Here is a 21140-nt window from a genome sequence, read left to right on the forward strand (position 1 = left end):
CAGAGTCTGGCAGAGATTACATGTTCTTGCTATAGCACCATTACTGAGCTTTTGGTGTGCACTTCTTATGACATTGCCAGCAATGTCTCTGCAAAGTCCCTACCTCTTCCAGTAACATACAGTAGGACAAATGTCATAAGACATAAGTGAACTGGTTTTGCTTTTAGAGTACCCTCAAGTTAAATAAATGCCTAAGTGCAGTGTTACCTGAGAAGCAATAAAATTGTATCTTGGCACATGTAAACGATCATCTGGTTTGTTTATGGCTTGAATTTGGAAAGGTTTATTGTGTTCAATAATCCTAAAAATCTTGAGAACTTTTTTTTTTTAAGTTCTTTCATATCAAAATTTGACATATTTTAGTAACAGATTTGCAGTACTCTGTCTGCACTTCTGCTGTTTCAGGAAACAATACCTTAAAAGACCTCAAAAAAAGCTTGTTTCCTGCAAGGGAAACTGCAGCTCAGGCTGGATACTAAGCCAGGGATTTTCACTGAAGCCCAAGGGAAGGTTGTTTGCTCACTCTTGTTGAAATTCAGTGGGAGTTGGGTGCTGAGACACTAAGCATTGTTGCCTTCAGCTAAACATGACACTTGCAAATGCACTATGCACTGTCCCAACAAAAAAACACATCTGTGCTTTGACAAGCAATCACATTTCCTTCCACATTACTAAATGAATTTGGAGTGGAATTAGCATCACACAAAAGAGAAATCACGTTCCCCTGTTTGTTCTTGATTCCTATTAATGCTTGGTACACACAGGCATTTTCCTGTATAATACTATACTTACAGGAGTAAGAATGCTGAAATCAGAGGAGTTGTTCATGCAAAACTGGAAATTTTGACCCATAGTATTTTACTGTAAAAGCTTTTTTTCCCCAAGAGAATGATACTCAGGTAGCATATATCCAGCTCTGAAAAAGGCAGACATGCCAATTAGAATGAGGTTTAGAATAATCAAGTTATCTATCAGTAATGAGTAATGGGGGTGATGTTAAGACAAGGAGCTTTTTTAATAAAGCAGAATATAGAAACATTTATTTAGAGAACATAAGTGTCCCTGATATGATTTCGTTCTGCAGGCTCCCCTCTTTCTGCAGTTCCTCATAGTGTTTCTCTCACCAACACTCAGTAATGGCACAGTACATTCCATGCACTAAATTTTCCTTTCAAGCTCAATGCACTATAGAAGAGTAACTCCAAAAGAGACTAGAGCTTCTGGGTTTAAATTTAACACTATTTAAGGAAAGCAAACCTTTGCTAGGGGATATAACTGTTAACATTGTGATTTTTCAAGCCTAAGGTTTCTAATGGGGTTTGACTGTTCCAGAGATAACATTTTTTTTCCTAGGTAACATATTTCAACTCATATTATGAGCAAATGTTACGAAATTTTAGTGTAATGTGAAATACTGTAATGTCAGATAGCATTATTTATCTGCTTAATGTGACTAAAACCATTAATTGCTGGGAGCCATACTTCATCCCAGCAACATGAAAATCCATTTTGTGCCTATCTTGTCAGTTATTGCCGATTTTCTTAATGAATTGTGACGTAGTGAAATTCTGTTGGGAAGTGTGTTTATATATTTCCAACTGCAGGTTCTGTATGGTAACTCTTATTACATCTATCCTCCATTAAACTCAATGTTTTCATTATGCCTGTGCCACGACATATCAAAGGTGCATTTTTCTTACTTGGGTATCTGGAATAGCCATTATTATTGCACATGCAGTTTTAATTATTAGAGTTTATGAAATGAGCTAAGTGGCTGATGTTCATTGTCCTATAATTCCATTTAAAGATTCAATCAGGTTGAATCTGTCTCCTATTCCAATCAAGGTACTGTTCATAACTCCCTGAGGAAAGGAGATCGCAGCCCATCCCGATCTCGTTACACTTACACAAGTATCTTATGGTAGTTGCATAATGCTTTGCTATTTGCAGTGAGAAGTTGATCTTGATCCCAGTGAAGTTAACACAGAACTAGTTTTAAGGAGAATAAGAACTAGGCTAAGTCCTAGTCTAAGGCCTTAGGCTTGCCCAAAGGCAAGCAGAACAATGGGGTGATGAGGCTGGAAGTCAGAAATAGCCTTACAACCATCAGATCCTGATCTCCTCACTACTGCTACTGAGCACTAACATTTAGGAGTTTAGACTGGTTCATACTCTTGTGAGATAGTTAGGGCATAAGTCTAGTTCATGGAAGGCAGTGTCTGATGTTCTGCTGGTGTGGTCAAGGAACCTTAGGCTTTTTATTGAGCGACAGTGGCGTCGCTCTTAGACAGCAAGTTACCATTAGCAGATGAAATTAGTTTTACAGGGGGACAGAAGGATCCATGGAAAAAATTTCAAGGCCAAAAATTTTGCAAAACCGCACTCAACTTGTAGTCCCAACACTTGGAAGCATCCACCACTAATAAACAGTGCCCTTCTCTTTTCATCGCTCCAATTTAGTGTGTGCTATATTCCATTTTATATGTCCAGCAAGGAGCATATTAACCATATTTGCTAATTACAAAGGAAGAATTTAGGGTTATTTTCCACTGAAGTTTCAGGCACCAGTGAGGCTGATGTCCCTCAAACTGAAGTGCTATGTGGATTATTCCAAACTTGATGTGTTTCAAAGCAACCTCGGAAGAACAAGTTACCAGCTTTCCAGAGTGTACAAGGGGCACACATTTGTACGTGACACAACAGGCAATTTCCCACCTGCATTCTGTCCCTCCACAGGATAAAGTAAAATATCTCCAACAGATGGGAGAATCCCTTCACTGTGCCAGTGACAAGAATATAATTATCCTGTGTACACATTACTATTCCTATTGATAATTAAGGAATATCCATCCTCAGCACAAATGTTGGCTCTGGAGCTTAGTTTCATATACTGAATGTTAGTCATTTTCCTTGTGGAAGAATGTATTTCATAGTCATAAAAGGTCCAGATATGATCTGGTTGGCTAGCTTTTGAAGTTTTAGTGTTTTTAAGTTGGCCTCACATTTGTGAAGTTGACCACGGTTGTGGTCTCCAACCACCACATACCTGAAGTTCCAGGACAGCTGTATAGAACAAGTCAAGGCATGATCCTGAATCTGAGCAGTAATTAAGGGTGACACATACATTAGAAATGACGATGTTTCATCACATCAACAAGAATTTAGATACGCATCAAGACACTTTCACAGTTAACTAGGAAATATTTCCTTTATATGGAAATAGCCTGACAGCTTTTAAAAAGGACCAAAGGGGGTACAAAAACTCAATGAAAAATTAGTATAGCTTTTGAAGACATAGCCTGAAGTCCTCAGTGAGGTGCTTTTGTGGACGGTATCACAGAAACATGAGTTGATAACCCCACAGCACCTGCCACATTCTCCAACAGTTCCAGTACAGCACTGCCCAAGAAACAGCCATCACTGAAGATGCTGCTTTTGTACCTGACAGACCGAGGAGGTTTTGGTAAAAATAAAGTTACTCTGCTCCAGCATGCACTACCTTCTCCCACCTGAGGCTGCTGTTGGATTCTGAGGAAGTTTGATGGGTGCATGATAAACGCCATGTGGGTGACCATGAATCCCACCACTATGATTCCAGGTAACAAGTTGGTATTAAGGCCACAGTACCTAGGAAGGGGAAAAAAAAATTCGTTATTCTAATTGTTAACTATTGAACTCCCAAGAACATGGTGTTCTCAGGACTTCTCAGGACATACCTTCTGTGTGGATAAAAGCCAGTGAATTCAATGTTTCAGGAAGACAGAAAAAAGGGGAGACGGTGCTTTTGTCATTAGATTGGCTGTAAGATAACACAGACATACCAAAAAATAACATTGACTAGATTGACATGTTAGATACATCCCCCCCAAATTATTCCCAATGCCCCCACTCCCAACTTTAAATTCAGCTGAACTGAAGTTCTGCTGACATCGCACTCCCTGCATCTCACAGGGCCTTGGTTGCTGGGACACAGAAAAGAGAGGAATGCTAGTTGAGAACTCATCAAATGGGAAGTGCAAAAGAATTCAGAGAGCTAAAACTTCCTGAAACCTTTAGATGGTAACATTTAGATGAAACATTTTTAAATCGTAGGTGAATTCACAGGCAAATTCCACAGGCAGCAGGAATGAAGGGCAAAGAGTGGCTAGAGAGCTATCCTAGAATCTAACAAAATCAAAAACTTCTCTTCATTCCTGCTCTTAATTTAGAAGATTTTGCATTTATTCCTTTGCCTGTCTTCTTTATTTGTCCTTAAGTTTTAAATTCAGTTACCAGTCCAGATGTAACCTTTCTGGGTACCTCCAAACCTTCCCAAATCACTGAAAACTTTGAAATGTTTTGTGCCAAAGACATGAAATTTTCACAGCTATTACATCTGCTCCAAACTGCATACAGCAAAATATAGTTAAACAAAACAAAAAATCCAAAGCACAAATGCAAGAGACAAAAAATGTATTGTTCCATTATTCCATCTATATTCATAAACAGAAATATATCTAACCCAGAACAGACATATTTAGGGTTATACTGAGTTGGAGTACTTAGTTTACTACAAAATAATTTAAAAGTGAACTCTAGACAAGAAGAATATTTGTATACATGTAGGCTAGAGAGTGCTGTTTTCACTGATACAATAAATGCAGTAATTTATACTTAAGTTTAGTCAAACTGGCAAATGTTTCCTGCATGGGTCTTTCTTCAGTATGGTTGCATGACCATTAGAATGGACCTTCTTGAGCTAACAGGCAAACCACATGACTTTATTCCAAGGCTGCCTTCTCAGTTTCTTAATAAAAATGTCTATATTAGATCTGTTCTGCAATTGCTATGTGTTCTGAGAGCAGAGTTTGTAAAAACTTTCCATCATCACAAAACCCTTTTGAAAGTATTTCTCTACAAAAAAGACCCTTCAAAAGCCTTGTAATCCATTAGCATTAGGTTTACAGAACAGTTACGTAGACATCTGAATGGATGTAATAATTTATTTTTCCTCTTTTTGCAAGGAAATCTTTTTTTTGCATTTGTTACCCCAAAGCTTGTAAAAAGTAAGATTGTGACAGGATGTTAAAATGGGTCCTCTGGATAAGAAACTCGGGGATAAGGTAGGTTTTCCCTTAAATCAGACTGTATTCACGGTCCAGCTTTGCAGTGTTTTCAGAGAATTTTCTAGGCATGTAACTGTGATGTAAATAAACATTAGTTTAATAGTGGGAACCTGGGTCCAAAATGCAGTCAACAGAGACAAGTAGGGCCCCTTCAACTGTGGCTTCAGAAGGTATAATTATGGGTGCATAAGGCAGATAGGGCAGATATCCTCTCTTTATATTTCTGCATCCCTTCGTAACATACACAAACATAGCTGAAATAAAAGAGGCAAGATGAAGAGCAATGAGAAACGACGTGAAATACTGCCTTTAAAATCTACTTTATTCAACTGGAAACAAAACATTTTAAAAGGTGATAATGCTCTAAAAGCTATTTAACTCGCCAGCCAAATCAAACTGACCAAAATCTAATTTATTCCTTGTCTTGTTTAGCAGATGCTTAAAAGATCAATATAGTTGTCTCTGTAGATCAGCATGAAATATTAACCAGTCTGAGTGTTCTGAAGCTTTTTACAACATATTCAGCCTCATTAAACATTAAGCAGCCTTGAAATATAAATATAAAATAACTATCAGCTTCCTATCCTTCAGACACAGAACAAAGGTAACTCAAATGTGGGAAGCAGGAGGAAAAAAATATTAAATGAACTGGGAATTCATAGAGAAGTTAACTTAGGAAAGCTGTCAGTATAAATTGGCTCAATCAGATACACTTTACCAGAAGGAAAGAAAATATTGCAATATCAGAAGAATATCTGCTAAGGAACAAAACAGGAGTGTGACATTTGTGGCATGAAAAAATTAATAACAATAAGCCTCTGACCACAAATATACTAATCTTGGGCCCAGTCCTCATTTGTGCTACAGCTCCTTTCACCCCTCGTATCTGCTGCGAAACCCACTCCCCAGGTTCAGCAAGAACGAAGCCCTCTCCTCTTTTCCCTGCCTTTCATTGCTGCCTGGTACGTTAAAAATATCTGGGCAATACAGCAGAAGGGAGTTTCAGGTTCACTAAAGGGAAATGTCAGCTTTGCAAATCACTGAAAGTAACCGGACACAAACTGTCAAAATAAGTCAGCGAGACAGCGCGGTTATTGTCAGCGCGTAACTCAAGCCTGCAATCCGAGATGTGGCTAAAGGTTATACACAATGCAGCACGACAGTTCCACTGCCACGTGCAGATCGACTAATTTAGCTAAAAATGCCGTGTGATTTTATTACGTGCAGTATGTTTGATACCTTTTTCTCCCATTTAGCTGCCTGCTTTATTATTGCTGCACACCGATGGCGAAGAATAAAAGTCGGCCCCTCGCACTGGCACTGCTGGGTCTGCCAGGGTTTACAGAGAAGCTTTTCATGGAGCTTTCTTACTGCTGCTCCTTGCCTAATGCTGGTATCAGCCCAGACGTACTAGGGTTACAATTCATTACAGCCGCCTCCTCGCAACTTGGCAAGATGGTAACAGCCAGTGGAACTGCGTGGGATTCATTCCCCTGCAGAGATACGAGATTCTGCAAGCAGTTTATGGAGCTATTAAGTTGGAACTTTCAAATTCTCTTGCACAACGTGATGGTTGGAATGCCGTCAATCAGTCAACGCAAAAACCGTGAGGAGCTGAGAATGAAACCAAGAAACTGATTTGGTACCCCCAGAGGCAAAAAGGAAATAAATTTAATATAGATATTTTTGTATTTTTGCAACATAAGCAAGATAGCAGTGGGCTCACATAAAGCATAAGTGTATCAGACACATTAAGAAGTTATATTCAAATAGCATTTGACATTGGGCTATTTTTGCTGCATTCTCAGAATAGAATGGAAAAGATACTTTTTCATTCCACTGCATTACACCGTATTTTTATACTTTCCCTACCTGTACGCTATGCTGTTAACAAGCATTGATTTGAAGAGCATCAAATCAAATGTTTAACACCTCCTTGCACGCTAAGTTTTCAGATGTGCTTTGTTACAGGGTTAGTGTCTCCAAACACGCATTTTAAAATTAAATTTAAAATTACACTTAAAGAGAAAAGATTACACCCACTGTGAGCAAAGCCCTACACCTTACAGTTTAGTTAAAGGGGCAAATAATGACCTAAACATGACACAGGCTCGTGGAGGGCAAGCAAAGCCTTTACCCTCTGCAGTTCTGCACCATCCCACCCTGCTCCTGGTAAAACTTGGAACAATCTCAGATAAAAGCCAGCCCTGCATTACCAGAACCACACTCATCCCTTCCCTCTCATGCCTTTTTCTTTGTTGTTGTTGTTGTTGTTGTGTTTTGGTTTTTTTCTGCAAGGTGACTCGCAGAGCTGAGCTGCCTCAGCAGCTACACGAGGAGCCACTCACATTTCTCACAGCCTCCAAGGAGCACAATGAAGCCCTAACAAGGCACAGGGATGAGGCTGCCTGACGCAGACAGGAATGCCCAAAATTCACACAGCAACCTAAGTGGCAGTGTGGTGCCTTGCTTTCTTCTTTAATCCCAGTGCTTTGCCTAAATTGCAGGTCGTGCATGTTGTTTGGGAAGAAAGGTGATTTGACAGTAGTGTCAAGCATTTCTTTGATACCATGGTACAACACAGAGGAATTGAGCAAGATAGTTTTCTTGCTGAGATTGTCACAACTCTTTCATCCAAAAATCCTCTTTTCTCAAGGGTGTGCTCATTCATGTGTCATCCTTGTGTCTCACTGAACTTCTGGCATATAGGAAACAAGCCAAACACCGGAGTTAGAAGGTCACTTAAGTGTTATGAAATTGGCATTGAGGCTTGGGGTAAAACAAGCAGGCACAAGGATGGGGATATATAGGCAGCAGTAGTACTGCAAAGGGAGAGGAATTTTCGCTGTCCAACTGCTCTCCAATCAAACCCGGAAGTCAAGCCTTTGCAGAGATGAAATCCGTTTCATTTTTTGTGTTCTGCTCCTCTTGAAACTCTGAACAACATGAAAAAAAATGAATGCCAGATTTACTGTAAGTATCTTCTCAGGCAAGCTGTAATGGTTTGCTTTGATCCAGCTGCACTTGCACATCTCTTAAACATTCATCCAAACCTGCTTTCTGGAATGTAACTTTTGAAGTCTTGCACATCCTTTTTGTACAAGACTTCTGTCCACCCACACAGCAAAAATTTTTAACTGGGCAGTCCCTTGCTACTCATAACTTCACTACTACAATTTTTTCCTATATGTGCAGCTCCAAGTGCCACTGCAAATCAGAGGAAACATTCCACTCCCTCCAGTCCATCAAACTCCAAGAGACTCCACTTTCAAAACTCTTCACAGCCTACAGTCCACACTACCCCTGATTTCTCACCCACTGCTGAAAATTTTATTCCTCTCATTCACCTACAACAAAATGAATTTTTTAAAGGCCAAAAATTGTGTGTATGCTCACGTGCTGTTCCTCATATTTTTAAGAGGGTTTTCTAAATTTCTAATTAGCTCCCAATTCTCTCTTCAACTACGTCTCATAAAAATATAACTGACAACCAGCAGATTATTAATTTTTGTGTATCATCAAGACAAAACAGAGAGGAAAATATGAAGCTCTAATAGACCAGTAGACTTTTCAGAGAGTAGGGAGGAAGAAACTTCTGAGGACTTCCACCTATCAAACTCAGTCTGTGCACTCCTCCTTTTGCCTCCATCCCTGTGCTTTCCCTTTTCTTGTGCTGTAAATTCTTCAGCAGTCTCTCTTTTGGTTCAGCACTGCTACAGTGGTTAAGACAGTGGAATTGTGCCTCATGACTTGGATTTCTAAGAATTACAGTAATACAAGTAATAAAACAACCACAGTTTTAACTTTATTTGACTAAAATTAATACCTCAAGACCACCAAACCACGAAGAAATAGCTCACAAGGGAGTGAGAAAATAATCACACTGATCAGAAAGGCACACCACAAATGCATCAACCTTCAGCTCATATTAATTGGTGTGGCTCTAAAAAATTTATCTTCTCTCTCTTTCAATGTACCTGTGCTCATTTACATCCACAGGCACTGTTTAAAATATATTTAAAATAGATTTGTCTGTAAACAATCCTCCTAGAAAAAAAGGAACACTGAATGAAGCATTTCTGCACAGGTTTTTTTTGCTGCTGTAGAAGACACATAATGGATGTGCAACAGCACATGAAAGACAGATGAGGAAGCAAATTATTCAGCTTTTTGTATTAAAACGGAATAAAAATTTTAACATATTTGCAAATTTCTTTCACTGAAAACTATAAAGATGTCTTGGTACTGCTGTGGCTTTCCATTGTCTTTAGAAGAACTGAAAACCTATTTAAGATCAAGACAAAGACAGGTACACACAAATCAGTGGGCAGTGAGAATGCCATCAAAACATGTCAGTGGGAACATGGGCTGGTTTTGGCTGGGGTAGAGTTGTTTTTTTCCACAGTAGCTGGTATAGGGCTATGTTTGGGATTTGTGCTGTAGACAGTGTTGATAAGTTGATGAGTCAGGGATGTTTTTGTGACTGCACTTACACAGAGCCAAGGCCTTTCCTGCCTCTCACCCCACCCCACCAGCGAGGGGCTTGGGGTGCACTAGGAATTGTGAGGGGACACAGCTGGGACAGGTGACCCCAACCAACCCGAGGGATATTCCCCACCCTACAACATCATGCTCAGTATACAGAGCTGAGGGAAGAAGAAGGAAGAGCAGGATGTTTGGAGTGATGGAGCCCTGCTCTCCTGGGGATGGCTGAACACCTGCCTGCCCATGGGAAGTGGAGAATGAATTCCTTGTTTTGCTTTGCCTGTGTGCATGGTTTTTGATTTCTCTCTTAAACTGTCTTTATCTCAACCCAGGAGTTTTCTCACTTTTACCTTCCTGACTCTCTCCCCCATTCCACTGAGCAGAGGAATGAGTGAGCTGCTGTTTGGGGCTCAGTTGCTGACAGAATATGAGAGCTTTTATGGAACACCCTAATAAAAATCCATTACCTACTCACAAACCTTTGAAACTCCACTTACAACAGGTCACTGAAAAAATAACTTTCTGGAGCAGACCTTTTCATAGAATTAGACTTTTCCTTTGTGAGTTAAATGACTATTAGACACACATATAATTGGACACAAGCACACACAGAACACAGATGAACTACCAGCAGCACTTGATCACTTATTTTCTTAAAATGTCTGATATTCTTCAGTAAGTTTGTTTTCAGAAGGCATCATGATAGATTTGCAAACAGGCTGGAAAAAAACTAATTAGAACTAACTATTGTTGAGAAATGTTAATGTGGAATGGGAGACATTTAAAGAACAGCACAACAGAGTTTAAAATATAAGTTCATTCCAGTAAATCAGTGTCAAAATGACAACAGAAGCCAACATGGCTCAAGACAGATATATGAAACAATATATAAGACAAACAAAAAAGCTTTTGAACCCATCCATAAAATATCAGAAGTGAAAGATTTGATTAAGTATTAAAAGAAAAAGGCTAAACCAAGTGAAACAAAACCAAAAGTGAATCATACAGTCTAAGTCTCTCAGTATGAGAGAAAAAAACAGTTTTTCCTGGTTTGGGTGAGGTTTTTTTTTAAAAAAATCAGGTCAAACCCAAGAATAAAGAATTCACTTTCCAGAATGAGAGCGAAAAGGTTCAAACTAAAATGCAATGAGTACTTGGAATATTTAAAGAATTAATTTGCAACTATTCCAAGATATAACTGTATCTGATACAACATACCTGAATACAGCACGTTACCTCTCGTTGATATGATGGCAGACAGCACAGACCATGCCAGCCCTTCACAATGGTGCTTTGCAGCAGGTTGCTGGGGCAAAATGGTCTTCTCAGTCTTATCTGGCTCCTTACCCTGTCATAATGATCAAAACTGGAAAGGTGAAGTTTTTTGTGGTAACTGACCTCTGCTGAATTAAAAGGCCATTGAGTTTTGCATGCTTTTTCCAAATCAAAATAAACTTGTAAGAGAAACAGTTCAAAAGTACCATCACACTGGGTGTTCTGTAGATCTCCATCTTTCCTGCAAGGCTTCCCAAAACTTTGACTTCACTCATAAACCAGAGCTCAGTGGCAGCCCACGCAAGGGAGCAGTGCAGTGACTTACATCCCTTTCTTCTCTTGCAAAGGGGTGCACAGCTGCTCATAGCTGAGCCCTGAGGAAGCCCACAGACTATACATAAGATATCCAAGAGAGCAATAAAAGCGGGTATAGAAACTGAGAGAAGTCTTCACCGACACTTTACAAGTTCATGTAGTTCAAGAGAGATCCCAGAAGACAAGAGACCATCATAATGCCATTAGTTAAGGGAAAGCCTAGGGAAACTGAAAACGTTATGTAGGGAAAGCTTAAAAATCATTTTAGAAAGCCAAGTGAGGGAAACACTTCAAACAAGCACACTGGTGGTTCAATTAAGGGTTTCAGAGATGCCTGTAGGAGGAAATCTCAAAGGATATTAATACTAGGATAGACAAAGGGAGGCGATGGGAACCTGATGTGGAGATGTTCAGAACCATTTCCCCAAGTTTCATATTGGAAACCAAAAGCATTAAAATATTTAGAACAGCAAATGTATTCCAGAAATGTGGACAAAGTGCATTCAATAAGCTATTCAATCATATATCAGCACTAACAGGGGGGTAGGAGCTATAATTTTACAAACAGAAACAGCACTGAAAAGCAAAGCAAAGGAAGCCTTGATTAATAAGGTGGGCTGAGGGAAGAACAGATAATTTAAGTTTCAATAAAATACTTTAGACCTTCGTTAAAGAGAAGATTCAAGTCCCTTTAGGAAGAACACTGTGCTAGCTGATCTATCAAAGAATCCAGAATGAAGGCAAAAAGGCAGAGAAAAAAGTCATAAGGAAATTTGTTTTAAATTATTAATGAAGAATTACACTTGCACTGACCAGGTGCTTTCCAAGACAAAGAATACAAGTCACTGCAAAAAATATGATGCAATTAGTGCATTTTTACACAAAAATAATTTCTTTTAGCAATGATGGCAGGGTTGTTTTCTTTTTTGGGGGCGAGGTAGGGGGAGAGGAGTGGTGCTGATGATGTTGGAGTTTAACACTAAACCAAGGTACGGAATTAAAAAATCAGCAGACTTTATCATGTAGTCCTTTCTTTTCCAAAATAGGGTTACATTTTCCCTAGAGGCATAACCTGTACACAGGTATTTTCCATCCCCTGATTAGTGTGCTTTTTACAGCCCCAATCTGAGCCCCAACACTTAAGTGCCAACTTATTCAGCAGAGAAATCTAAGAGCTTCCTTCTACAGCTCCACTGGCACAAACTACTGTGCCACACACTCCCACATCCACTCTCCATGATCACAGCTGTATGGCCTTCATTTAAAATTAGGTCTGCATTTGCTATTGCCTTGTTCATAGGTAATGGGAGGTTTCCACTGTAGCTACAATCCTTTAGCTCCAGCCATGGCCTCGTGCTTTTAGGTTGGAGGAATCCAGCTTGATTTCCCATGTGTTGAACAAATATCAGAGGTCACACAAAGAGAAAATATATGACCCTATAAAGAGCATAAAACCTGGGGAGGAGGGAGGGAAAATAAACAGCAGCTAACACCACCACAGAGAGAATAAATCAAAACAAGCTATTTAATGGGGTTTGAAATTGCTGACTGCAAAAAATAACTTTACCCCAGATCAAACAAACTGAAATAAATATTTAAAGGTGTACTGCTCAGCTGTTTTCTCAAACCAGTAAACCTGTGATAGTCTTTTCCCAAAGTCTGGCCTCTAAGTAAGGTGACAACAACATTCCAAAGCAGCTAAAAATTCACTAAGATCGGCGTAGTTTGACTGATTTGCAACCACAGCAGAACAACACAGCACAGAACAATCCCCACACCTTTTCTCCTCTGCCTCTTCATTTTGGAGTCATGTTCATAAATGGAGCCCACCAGCTTGCTTCATGTTGGCAGAGGCAGGAGGGACGAGGAGCAGCAGAGGATGGAGCTCTGCATATTCCCCAGGCTGGGATGGTTTTCCAGCACTCTCCTGGCTCTTTGGCAGTGACTACAGCCCACAAAATAATGGCCTCAACAGCTCCTCAGGCCACTCGCTGTTATAATCTGTATAATAAGTATTAGTTTAGCTTTTCGTATGGAAAGTTAATCCCCTAATAACATTTCAAATTACTGAACAGTGTTTGGGAAAAAAAAAAATAAATCACAGCTACCATTCAGAAACCTGTGCTGCAATCAGCCACACAAGATATACAGCATTCTGTAATTAGGGCACACCTTTCAGACTTGGCTAATTACCTCTTATGAATTAAAAATGTTTCCCCCTCCCCTGCCACTATATTTGAGAGTTAAAAAAAAAAAAAAAAGCTTTATGCTTCTAAGGTAGCTAAAATTCAGTAAGATAATGTCTCTGATATGGTTATTTCCAGGTGAACATCAGGTTATTCAACCTAGGTGAATTTAATGATTCTGGACAGATCGTGCAATGAATTTTCCTATAAATCACTTATAATTGCAAACATAAAAATTAAAAGTCAGTCTGAAGAGAGAGATAACACAGTATAAATGATGGAAAGCAGTAATCTACAGATAGTGGTGCTGCTGTTTTAATTGAGGCCATTCTGATGAGAAGCTTCTGAACCCACGGGGACAGTGCTAGGATGAAGAGCCTAGGGTCTCTAACCTGCAAGAGCTTTTAAATGACTACAAGTGATTAACAAACATGTTTTCAACATGCTGACATAAAAACTTCAGTTTTTCCTCTCTAATACAAGGTTCTTCTACATGTCTCAGAAAGACCAAGCTCAACTTGACTTTCCACACCCCCTCCACAGTATCTGCTACCAGCTGGATTTTACCCCTGTGCTGAGCCATGGATCGGGAGATTTGCTTGCACTAAGGTTCTCAATCAGCATTTCGAATGATGCAGAGCATCATTCTCCTCCCCTCACCTGCCAAGAGCCTTAAGTAAAGGCTACACATGCAGGAAGAGGAGTGCACGTGTCCTCGACCTGGTATAAACATGTTTCCTCCCCTTCCAGAGGGAAATCCAGACATATTTCATGGATATCATCTAATGAAGAAATCCTAGACTTCTGAAAATAATTCTGTTTTAATTTGTGGCCTCTTTGGAGTTTTTGAAAGGCTTTGATCCCTTTTACTTTAGACCAAAGCTTTCAGGAATATTATTAGCTGTGTCAAAAGGAAACACTGAAAGCCATACTGCAGACTTTCAGAATTAGAGATGACTTGAATTTAAGTCTAGGAGCCAAACTCATCTACTTTGTCCTTTATGAAATTTGGAGCCAAGATTAAACCCAAGCCTTTTCTGGTCATAATTTAGATCAGACTGAACATTTCAAACATTATCCATTTTTATCAGATTTTGGCTCCAGATGAAAGAAACCTTGCAGGTACAATCATACAGCCAAATGACTAACTGCCACCCTTTGTGCCTGTTAATTATTTCTGGCCACAGCATTCTGTGCATAATGGAGCATGGACACAATATGATGGCTTTCCTTCCCGACCCCCCTCCCCCTGGCCTCCTTTTTTTTTTTTTAATTTGGCTTCTAGATCAACATTTTGAGAAGTCAACACTTGCTTTGCTGAAAGTAAAGGGGTAGTCAGCCTGGAACACCTTGGGTTGTTTTGTACAGGTACTCAGTATTTGCAGCTCCCAATGACTTTTATCTAGAAATGGGAGAGCAACCATAATTACACAATCAGGCCCAAACTGCTTCAAAATTAATCACTTCAAAAATCCAGAAACCATTAAACAAATATGGACATGATGTAGGGGGCAGGGAGGGTGAGGGAAGGAGTTTCATCCCTGGGAAAAATAACCCACACAAACTCCTTGTCCCAAGCCATTATATTTTATTTTATTTTTAACTTCTTCCTACTTGTCATGGGACAGAGGTATTGAAATCTTTCTATGGTATCACATTAATATAAAATCATTCTGCCTTTTTTCTCATGTGATAGTGAAGTGCAGTCACGTTAGCACATTTCATTGTAAGTTAGTAAAAATGAACATTAATATGACCTGATACTAATCCACCATGACAGAAAATTCCTAATACGATAAAACTTTCATATCATATTAGTAGAAAAAAGTCAGTTCCTGCCTGTTCCAGGTCGCTTTCAATGTAGCCTTTGAACATAAAGTAATGACAAGCATTTGTCTATCTGCAAAATGGGTCTCTAGCACTGTTCATTGGCAAAATGAAATTATATTCAAATATGCCTTTTTTTTTTCTCTGTGTGACTCAGCCCATTGAAGGAGAGTCCTCAACTATATCATCTATATTAGCCTTCAATTCTAGGCTTTATTCTGAGATGCTCAAAGTGCCTCTCGTAATGAAGAGTGACCTCTTTTTAAATGCTTGTTTCTTGATATCAAAATTATAACAGCTACAAAAATAAATATTCAGTCCAACGTGGCTCCTCTCCTCATTTTCATGACCAATCTTTGGCAGGAAACTGTCTAGCATGGTTAGTGAGTCCCTTTTTTTTTCCCCTACAAGAAGTTAACGGAGGTCTGGATGAAGCAGAGCCAACTCACAGCTGGTTCCAGAGCAGCTTTCAGTGGGGCAGCTCGTGGAGGCTTTGCAGGCCAACCACCACACCAGTCACACTGGCTAGTTTGAACATCACCATCAGTTCTTCAAGTTGTCTGCATTACACTACACCACAAAAGCTTAAAGTCTGATCCCGCCTATTTGTCGTCTCTGGGATACCTTAGCTTCTCTGGACCAGGGTTTAATGAGTGATCATCCTTCCTGTAATGCCAAAGTTGTAAACCTAATCTAGAATATCTAAATAGGATGATAGGTATCATCTAAATAAGATGATAGGTATCATCTAAATAAGATGATAGGTATCATCTAAATAAGATGATAGGTATCATCTAAATAAGATGATAGGTATCATCTAAATAAGATGATAGGTATCATCTAAATAAGATGATAGGTATCATCTAAATAAGATGATAGGTATCATCTAAATAAGATATCACACGTAAATAAAAAAGTGTTTCTCAAGACTTGGGCATTTCCCAGAAAGTGATAAAAGACTTGAAAGAAACACCACCAACTTACTACAGAGCTTTGCAAAATGTCTGGTCAAGCTGAGTCTAAATGATAACTAAATCCACCTCCTTTATCCCAGGTGAGGAACATTGGGGTCACTTTGTCACGTGGCATAAACTAGAGGAGCTCAATTTAAACCCTGATCTCTATACCAATTTCCAACAAACTAAGGTCTGGTTTTCTTGATGTGGTCACTTTTTCATTGCACTCTAATTACCCTGGACTGTAAAAACAACTATACAACCAGGTAATCCTAAAAGCTGCAAACGCTGGGCTTCCTTGCATAGGTTGCACAATTCACAAGTTAGTGTTACAGATAATTTAGTTTTTCAACACAAAAATTCAATTTTATGAACTGAAATACATTCAAACAACTACAGCAACAACAATCCACACATTTAACTTTTCCTCCAGAAAAAAAGAGGGCCAAAGGATTCAGTTTAAACTGCAGTGGAACAGTGCTGAGGACAGGTCACACAGTGGATCAGCTCAGTCTATAGAATATCTCACAAGTTGAACAGTGTAATACCTGCTTCAGTTTGTTCTTCAGTTCTGATTATTGGATACAATTCGCTGTTGTAGATGCTAAAAAAGCCTCAGAATTTTCTAGTAACTTCACTGCTGTACCTTAAGAGGAAGAACAGAGATTAAAAAGAAAGGAAGTGGTTCTGGTGGGGAACAGCCAGGTTACTACAACAACAACAACAAAATAAAATAAAAGACGAATTTTCAGTTATATTATTGCGTGTGAAACATTATAAGTGCAAAATGCAATTACCTTAATGCTATTTTTGATATCATATCAGCAAATTACACTGAGTCCCTACTGTGACACTCATATCAGGGTAAGAATTATCCTGTTGTGAGTGTCGATCCCAGGGGAAGATGAGGCAGCATAAATGGCTGTGATTCTTGAGCAATTAGCTGCTCCAAGGCTGCAGATACTCTTATTTAAAAGATACTTATGGAATGTTTAACCTGTAAACATCTTGAACATTTACCTCCTATTTGTTTTTTTCAGTAATTAGGCCTCCAGGGGATCCCCCCATGTAACAAGCATTTCTTCCTCATTTTGCCACCCATTTTTCTTTTTAATCATGAGAAAATCCCTTTCTGCTATTAAGATACACGCCATGAAATTTGGAATTGTTTGTAATAACTATGTCTTTCCATTAGTACTAATACCCTAATGCCACAGGACAACCTTGTAATGTGCTGAAGGATTATGTAACTTCACGTCGAGCAAAGAGAAATTACAAGTTTTAATCACCTTTGGGAGTCAGTTTTTCAGTTTCCAGAGTTCTTTCAGAATTATTCAGGGAAGAAAGAAATACTGATTGCTGCAAGCATTTGCTCTGTGGTCAGAGACATTGGCCTGAAAGAGCCAAAAGTAAAGACAGCTGCATTAGGCAAAGGCTATCTTAACATGTGAGGATAAAAGGCACAGGATAAAAACCAGTTCTGCAATGGGCATCAAAAGTATAGGCAGCTCTTCAAGGAAATTTTATACACAGAGCAAGAGGAAAGGGAATAATTTTAATGCATTTCAGCATCAATTTTTGCAACAATATCTTAAATTTTGAAGTTTATAAGCTTAGGTGCCGCAATCAAAAATTTGGATGAATGTAGACCTTGTAGTTTTCTATTAATCAGTACAGGTAAAAGACAGCCAACCCTACAGCTGCAAGGAAAAACACATACAAAAGTACCCTTTATAGTTTTCACCTCCAAGCACAAAAGGGAAGATGAACACGTTCTCAAAAGAATCTAAAAATCTCTCTTTAAAGCATAGACAATAACTTTTTATAACATTATTTATAGACAAAATATAAGTTGATGGTTTTTATGTGGTTGTAAGTAGGTACTTTAAAAAAAGTTAAGTCTTTCTTCTTGTAAGAGAAAAAAATCCACTTCATGACTTACAAAACATCAGTTCAACATCCCAAAACTTCTGATGTAGTACAATTCTGCTAACAGCCATTCTTTTAAACTAAACAAAGTTACAACAAGTGTTACGACACTTGCATCGTTTTAATGTGCTGCTGAAGCAAACTGAAAGCTTTGGTAAATGTGGAAATTATTGATTTGTTAAATGCTTTACATGACACATACAAGACTCACAATATTACCCATACAGATGCTAAGATATTTTACCACCTTTAACCACAGTTTCCTTCCTTCGTTTACAGTTGCCAAACTTTTCTCCTGTTTAGCAACTACTGATTTTCTCTTAAATAATTAACTCCCTAGCAAATGTTATGCTCTGTTTGAAAATAGCAACAAAAAGCTTGTCTTTGCAGTAGTTAAAAAGCCTTGAAATACACTGGCAAATGCAATAATTTTGACATCTGTTGAAACATTTCTGCATTCATTCTCACACTCGCTAATGGCATCAAACTCTCATGGGTCCTATATAGTAAAATAAGAAGTTGTGAAGCATAAGAGATTTTTCTCAATATCAAGACCACCACGTAAACAGGTAGCTTTTCACTGCACTAGTTTTCCACTCAGTATATAAAAGGCTTCATATTAATTCCTTCATATGAATTCTGACATCCCTGGCAATAAAAATATAGGTTCAAATCCTCATTTAGCGATCAGTGGAGTTAACTTAGCCTACAGTGGCAGAGGAAAAAAGCATGATTAAGTGAAAAATGACTCATTATAATGCCATCCTTTGAAACAGTGCATGTCTGCAAATATCAATAATACTGCCAATTACATTTAACATACCCAGATTTGTGCAAGGCCATGGTTAACATTCACTTAAGAAGAAAAGATAATAACAAATACTTGAGAATCCAAACATTCAACAGTAAATTAACAAAAAATACAAAGGACTATCACAAATAGGCTTAAAACATGTACATCTTGCACTTTAAATTGCCTGAAAAGATCTGCAATGAAGACACAAGTCTTTACTTTCTTAAATTAGAAAGAAAACAGATCCATCCCACATACATTTTCTATATTGCCCAGATCACCAATGACTCTTTCCTCTCATGGAACAAGGGACAGTCAAGAAATGTGTACCAGTGAGCCTGTTGTGGTCACTAAGACAGTGTTCCTCACACTTTGATTTGTGACAGGGAGATTCACAGTTCTGCAAACAAATTCACTATGCACCCACTAAATTAAAACTCCATCAATCCAAAAACCTATAAGGCAAAAAGGATTAAGATGCAGCAACAAACAGTTGGATTTTAATTATCAAGATTTTAGAGGGCAATGTCTTTTTTTCCTCATAATTAGTGCTAAGTGCTACATAGAGATAAGATTTTTTGGACAGAATATAGCTGGTCTTTCTCTTGCTGCTTAATATTTCCTTTTCTATGTTTCATCTCGTTATTTTCTGTTATGCTTTTCTGATATAGAATCTCTGTTTTTAAAGTGAGACCAAAATTAAAACGGGAGAGTGCATTTCTCGTGAATTGTCCATCTCACGATCACCAATATAAATATAACAGCAGTAGAAGGAAACAATTCCCACATCAGGAGAACTGGCCTCATATTTAATATTTGCTGTGAAACAGGATATAATTTTGAAAATAAGGACAAACAGGAGACCCACACACATCCCTCTGGCACTCTAATCTCTCATTCTCTTTTTTTCATCCCTGAAAATGATGAGACACTACTTACACAAAGTATTTTGGTGCAATCTTTCTCCCAGATTGGTCAAACTTGCTGCCTCAGAGTTTCTTTTTGCAGAAAACAATACAATCAGAGGGTTTGGTTTGGGATTTTTTTTTTCCTTTTGGGAACAACATCATAAATCCGAGGGTAACTACAACAAAGATTTTTCTATAGTTAGTTGTAATGAACCTTGTATGATAGGGGCACATTCAAACAAAAAAGAAGCAAATCTTGTAAGAAACAGAATCTTTTTGAATATCTCATGATACCCCTTTTCATGATACAGTCTCCTTGAAAACAAGATCATTAAGTAATGCTTCTCAAAGTGTCATTATAATTTTAGCACTAAGATATAGATTAAAAAAAAACCCAAAATACTTTGTAGCAGTCTGTAATAGATCTGAAGTAAAATTTAAAATTACCCTAACTAGATAATGCTTCCTTTGTCCATAGCACACATTCCCAACAAACATAAAGAAGAAAAAGGGCTCATGCAAAATACTGAGATGACCTTACAAACAGCTTTATGATGGATAAAAAGAGGGGGAAAAAAAAGTCATAAAAAGCAACTGCATTGGAGGGTAATTTAGAAAAGAGGAACGTATTTCTATACAAAGCTGAGTATAAATATTTATCAGATGCATAGATGGTCTAAAGATATTAAGAAAAATAACGAAAAATTACTATTTCATTGTCATATACTTCTTGCAAATACATGCTGGGATAATGCTTCAACTATAATAAAACTGCTCATTATCTGGAGATGCAGTAACAGGAGAACAAACATCATTTATATTGCCGAGAACAATTCTGAGGAGGCAGCGAAGGACTACAGGAGCAGAGATTCCTTTTTGATATTTGATGTTTATGTAGGTTGATTGAATTGGAATGATTAAAGTCATTTAATTAGAAACTGTACATGGGAGTTCTCTGCAAAAGAATAACGTATGCATTTGTTCAAATTCACAATACCCACTCTGGTAATGGTACAATATCATTTTGGGGACAGAGGGAAAGCAAATCAGGAGAGGATATTTGTGCTGCTCTGCAGCTGACCACAAAATATTTGATTTAGTGTTTGTCACATGGGCAGAATATTGGATGTGCTGTTCAGGATGCACTGCTCTCCATTTCTCACTGGTTATCTGGTGACCCTAAAGGGATTGCTCTGTTTCCAGTACTCCATATACACATACTGTGTGCAGTAGCTCCCATCTATGAGCCACACTCCAAGTTATTAATGTCAGTCTAATGCTAAAAAAATACCAGTCTAATTCCTGAAAAAGACAATTAGAGTAATTTCTCAAGTAATGTGGATTTTTTCCCCTGCAAATAA

The sequence above is a fragment of the Manacus candei genome, unplaced genomic scaffold (assembly GCF_025592945.1).
Source record: "Manacus candei isolate 608988 ecotype Guabito, Panama unplaced genomic scaffold, ASM2559294v1 h1tg000009l, whole genome shotgun sequence".
NCBI lineage: Eukaryota > Metazoa > Chordata > Aves > Passeriformes > Pipridae > Manacus > Manacus candei.